General features: G+C 43.2%; 1 protein-coding gene across 2 annotated transcripts in view; it reads right to left on the bottom strand.

Annotated features, from left to right (window-relative positions):
• tln1 (talin 1) overlaps positions 1-5,530 on the bottom strand; it is a 115,286-nt gene extending 109,756 nt beyond the window's left edge. For both annotated transcript variants that reach the window (XM_075455365.1, XM_075455366.1), the window contains exon 1: positions 5,364-5,530. The gene's annotated coding sequence lies outside the window, so the exon portion shown is untranslated. The remainder of the gene's footprint in view (positions 1-5,363) is intronic.
• Between the last annotated feature and the right edge of the window lie 470 nt (positions 5,531-6,000).

Here is a 6,000-nt window from a genome sequence, read left to right on the forward strand (position 1 = left end):
TTGAAAACCTGCCGACTGCAGCTTTAACTGGTTAACTGGTGAGCATGGACGGCTGTGCGTCTCTGTGTGGCCCTGTGATGGACTGACCACTCTGGTGCAATGACAGCTGGGATAGGCCCCAGGCTCCAGGCCCCAGGCTCCAGGCCCCAGGCTCCAGGCTCCAGGCCCCAGGCTCCAGGCCCCAGGCTCCAGGCCCCATCGAGTCGACCGAAGCATGTCCAATGCCGCAACTCTCTGGGAGAAATCATTTAAGACCTTGTGCTGTTTCTAACTTTCTCCGTGGCAGATCACATTAAATGTAAGTGTTGCTGAATTCACTGCACCGATATTGTCTTTTAGTTCCTTCATCACGGTTGTGGTAACCTTTTGGAAATGCTACAAGTGACCATGATTACCTGTCCCACTTTCTGACAGGTGGAACTGTCTGGGAAAAGAAACAGAAAAGAAAAGGATGAGAGCAGTTTGTTGAAAATAGAAATGAATATGAAACCACAGCAGCAGCTTTGGTGGGATTTTAGAAGTTTCATCTTGTTTGGAATAACGCATCCTTCTTTCTTTTTAAACCATTCCAGGTTTACAATAACAACTTCTCTAATGGAGCAACATAAAGGATAATGCTTTGCATAAATGAGACTGCCGGTGCACTATAGGAACATTTGAGCTGGATCTTTGTGGAGAGCTTTAAGGGGAAAAGCTTCTCTGCTACTTCAAACCCTGCAGAGGAACTGTTCGCTCCAGAATGCCAGCATCACAACTCAAGCATGGGGAGAGAGCTTAGACTTTACAGAACAGACATTCTGTGGCAGAGGTAAGATAACATGTTTGAAACGGTTTTTAACCTCAGTCAAGTCAACTAAAACAAAGCTGACTGCAAGTTTTGGATCATTTTCTTTTTCAGGCTGCGTGATTCAGAACATCAGTAAAAACGTAAAGAAAAGAAAGCCTCGTTTTTGCTTTAAGGCTAGTAGGCTTCCTAAAAATGACTTCAAATTAACTGCTGCACAAAGCAGCTTTCAGCTCATTTCAAGGTATTCACAGAGGAAACTGCTGCAGAGGGAGTGTTTAATGATATCAGCATCATCAATAATGATAATACTAAGATGAAGAAGAAGAGGAATACATTTACAAAATATATCAGAGAAATTTTAAGGGGGTATTTGCAGAATGCTTTGGAGCCTGCAGAGCATAGAGAATGGACACAACTGAAACTGGGAAAGGATTATATTGGCTTGCTGAATATGTTTGACAGGAGATAAAGATAGGATTGCGTACAGCTTTGGTTATTTCTTGACAACAATCTCTCCTCACCCATTTCACAAATGCATTCAATATGAGTAAGTACTGCTATAACAGCAAAGTAGAAAACACATGTTTAAAAAAAACTAAGAGTATCCCGAATAAAAAAAGCTGCTGCAGTACAGGAGCCAAGATGTACTTGAATGAAGAATTAAAAAAAGAAAACTTTGTTTCCTCATTAGCAGCAGAGCTTGAAAATAAGGCATTATTGAGAGGTGGCATGGTAGAACACTGTCCTCTGATAGGAGATAAGAGGAGCCGCTGGGTTGTTTGGCCCTGGTGTGTACGGGCCACGATCACGGGCCACGATCAGGGCCACGATCACGGGGCCATTCACCAGACACACCAACCTGAAAACCTAGGTCTCAATCCATTTCTACTTAATATCACTGAAATGCATCCACCAACTGAACATGTCCATACAAAGTTATTACAAATATAGATAATGATAATAATAATACATTTTATTTATGGGCGCCTTTCACGACACATATATTCCAGCATCAATCAGGGCTGATCAATATTCATGGGAGTCATGGGGCGGTCGGTGGCGTGGTGGGTTAAGCAGCCGCCCATGTACAGAGGCTACAGTCCTCGCTGCAGCTGGCCCCGGTTCCAGTCCCGCACCGAGTGGCCCTGTGCTGCGTGTCTTTCCCCTCTCTCTGCCCCCTGCTTCCTGTCTCTCTCGAACTGTCCTCTCATTAAAGGCATAAAAAGCCCCAAAAAAATACTTAAAAAAAAAAAAAAAAGATTCATGGGAGTCAGAAATTAATTCACATCAGCGAGTTTCACCTCCCTGCCACTGTAAACTACTGTGAGAAAACATGGGAAGCACTTTTTTATTATAGCATTTATCAAATACCTCCAAAAGCATGAGTGCATTGTATGATCTTTCAATGAAATAAGCACTGGATTTTCTTCTGGAGACTCTTCTCTGGTCTGACTGGACTCCCATGGCATCTGACACAGGCTTTGAATTGGCTCAAGTCTAAAACAAATGAATTCTTGTGCTGGAGTAGTAGGAGCATATGTTGTCTCAGCCAAATATGGCTGAGTTTCAGTACTACAGTCCTCTCTCTGCAGCACACTGGAATGAAAAGCAGGTTTCCTTAACTGGGGCTGCAGTGCTCTCCAATGAAAAGCGATAGAGATGTGGGTACACAGCCAAAGACCACGTTGGGGATAAAAACAAGTACATAATACAATGGAAATTCAGAATAAAACACGGTGTCATTGTATGCGTGAAGGAAAAAAATCCATTCATATTTAAGTTGATTCAGAACTTTGAAATATGATTTTTTTTTAAATATTTCACACTTTTGGCTAAATTGACCTTCCATGTGCCTCTTCCAGCTTCTGGACTGCCAAAATCTGATTGAGTGCCAAACGCTTCAGAAAGATATCCATGAAGAACACATTAGCAAACTTTCACATATATCTGAAATAACTAGTGTTGAAATCATCCTAATGGTAGTAGCTTTGCTGTTATTAAAGTTAGACAACAAGAGAACAAAGTAGCTCCCCCTGAGGCCTTAAAATATTTGAAACAATATAAGAACATTTAACATTTAAAAACTAATAGAAAATAATAGACAATAGAAGGCAATATAAACAGTGTTCCTCGTTTCGGAGTCTGGATTCAATTGGACTAAAATCCATGTGGCTCTCTTCTCTTCACTTTTTTAGCAGTCTGTAAAACAAGAACTGCCTAGAAGAATGTGTTGGTAGCCGAGCGCACAACTCTTCCCCATTTTAGACAAGATTTTTGGTTTCCCAGCCGGCCGGTCTGCATTCATTGAGTCACAGGTCAGATGACATCCTGTACCTCCCTCCTAAACTGTAAAACATTCTCTCAATGCAGATCAGTCAGTCAAATCTATGAATCAGTCCTTTATCATAGCCAGCAGGGGTGAAATGTGGTTCAGGATTCATCGGCACAAAACTGATATCATATTTACAAAATATTTTCATCTTAGCGATAACAGCTCAAGGTCTCTTACATTACAACTTAAAGACAACAACCCAGTGGCTAAACAATAGCAGCAAGCATCAACTGCTTAGCAGAGGCAAAGCAAACATGCCACTCTACACACCCACATGATTATCACTTTTTCATTCCACAATGACAGAAAGCTGTTTGAAAGCAAACAATGAGACAGTGCTGAAGTGCATCTGTCCAATCAGTGTGAATGAGCAAGATGCGCATTAACAGCATTAACAGCATTAACAGCCCAAAAGGGCTCGTATCATACATGTGACCTGAAGGTGCTGACAACCTCGCCAAGAGCTTACATGCTGGTGGAGTTTTGCCTAATCCAAGAGAGAATAATTCAGAACTGAGCTTCAACATGGGAGTAAAGTCAGAGCAGCAGTGGAAGAACGTGAGCACATTGGAATCCCGGCTGGGCCTTTCTGGGACAGGTTCCCCGGGTCCCTGAACTGGATTAAGCGGGTATAGAACATGGATGGATGTTTTCCGTGCCACATCAGGCACAATCACTTTTAAAAACTCTGTGGGTAGTTCTAAATGCCACTGAGCACTACAAAGTGCATTCTCAGACACCTACTGTCAAAACTGAGGATATTAAGACATGGAGTTTAGGGACAACAGGTCAGACTCTGATCTGGGCTTTAAGATTGGGACTTTAAGGTGAAACACTTGATTTGTAACATCATTGAAGAACATAAATCAAAATGTGTTCCAATCTAAGCATCTCATGAGGTTGGTCTCTGACATGGAGCAACCATGTACTCATTTTACTCCAGCTAGCTTACATCTGGTGGGGTTAGTTTGGCCATGTGCACAGAAACACCGTCTTAAAGCTTAACATAACTGACACGAGGAGCTTTTTCATTATTCATAGGCATTATAATAAAATGTAATGTAATAAAAGTGTGTTACATAAACACAGACAAAAGAACCGCTAATTTGGAAAGTCAGGTAGTAGTAGGTTTGTAAAAGCGATGTTCAACACCCATTCCTTTTTATCAAGCCCTCAGTCATCAAAGACACTGTTAGAAATGTTGCCCACTGTTACTGACAGCCACCTGAAGCCACTCCTGCCTCAATGCCAACAGGGTCAGAGATTTATTACCCCTGCCCCAGTATCTGTTCACCTCAAACAGCAAAAAAAAAAAAAAAAAGCGTTTAAGTATGATCACAAATACAAACCGAATTGAAGTCTTTAATGTTTATTAAAATGGTGGCAGTTTACACAGAATTATTTAATGGACAAAGTTATAGTGGAGATCCATAACCTGAAGGAAGACATTCATATAACACAGCAGTTTATACCAGGTGCTGCCATCACATCCTATATAACCTTCTGTATCATTCCAAACCGACTTGTAGCCTATCAAGCATCTAATTACTCGGACGTAAACGTCGATGCAAATTCCTTCCCTCTGTTGTACACAATCTCAGTGTTGGAATGTGTGCCCTGAGGCTACATTTCTTTGGTGCTCTGCGTGGTATAACACGCCCAGCAGCGAGCTCCGAGCAGCCTGCTGCACAATGAGGGTTATGAGCTGAACTTCTGCTGTAGGTCATAAAAGGAACAGTCAAAGTTAGAGGCGGTCTCATGACAAGAGCCTCTTTAGAATACGGAACTCACAGAGCAACACTTCCGCCAGAACCAGAACCAGGACCAGAGCAACACGCAGACAAATCACACAGATATATCTCAGCATAGCACACCTCCGTCGGCAAACTTGAACAGAGTATTTCAAATACAGAGCGCAATACCTTCAGCTCAGTGTGTGTGAGAGAGTGAGTGAGTAAGTGTGTGTGTGTGCGCGCGCGTGTGTGTGTGTGTACGTGCGCGCGCGCGCGCCCATGTATGTGGGGTGTGAGGCGGGGGGGCTTCGCTGTCTATGTGGCGTGCGTTAATGAGGAGTCGCCTCGTCTTTGTGTGCTTCAGCCCGCAGCTTCACGCAGCCTACACGACACTCTGTGCTGTCTGTAAACGAGTTGGCCTTCTACACCGTTTTCTCCCACATTCACGCGACGCCAGCGACTTCTTGCTTCAGACCTTGAAACTTTCAAAGTTAAAAATATTCTGTCTGACCTGTACCCGCAAGTCCAATCCCGTAGACGAGTCTTCGAAAGATGAATTCCGAAAAGTTAATGTCTTTCAATTATTCCCCTTTAGAAGTCTAGTTTTCGACAAGGGGAAAGGCCAAAAACGACTTTTTGTCCGCTCCCCTCCCTATCCGCTCTGAGTAGTGGTGCTGCTTTAAACCCCACCCTGCCCGCGCGCGTCGACGTACAGTGGGGCGGTGTCGCACTCCCTCTGCCGCAAGCGGGTTTTTTTCTGCACACAGCTTTAGTCTAAGTTAAATATACTGCGAGACTTATTGTCTTTTACATTGTTCTCGTAGTTCACCAGCTTTTTGAGCGCGAGACTCACGAAATGAACACTTCTCGCGCCCTCACGTCACAGCCATTTTTCATAAACCAGTAGAAAAGTTCATAACTGATAAGCTAGTGGAGCACAAGGAGGACTGACAGTTCACATACAGGGCAAAAAATAACTGTGCTGCCTCAACGAGTTCATTTTTCACCAATCAGGGTCAAACCGGGAAATGTTTCACTGTACGCTTCCCAAACTAATCTTATTGGTCTATTTAGCAGCGTCCATCATTCTCTTCCTGTTCTGTTTGCTGCGGGAAAGGGAAGCGGGTGTAAGAGTTACTATGGTAACG

This window comes from Odontesthes bonariensis, chromosome 22, assembly GCF_027942865.1.
Source record: "Odontesthes bonariensis isolate fOdoBon6 chromosome 22, fOdoBon6.hap1, whole genome shotgun sequence".
Lineage (NCBI taxonomy): Eukaryota > Metazoa > Chordata > Actinopteri > Atheriniformes > Atherinopsidae > Odontesthes > Odontesthes bonariensis.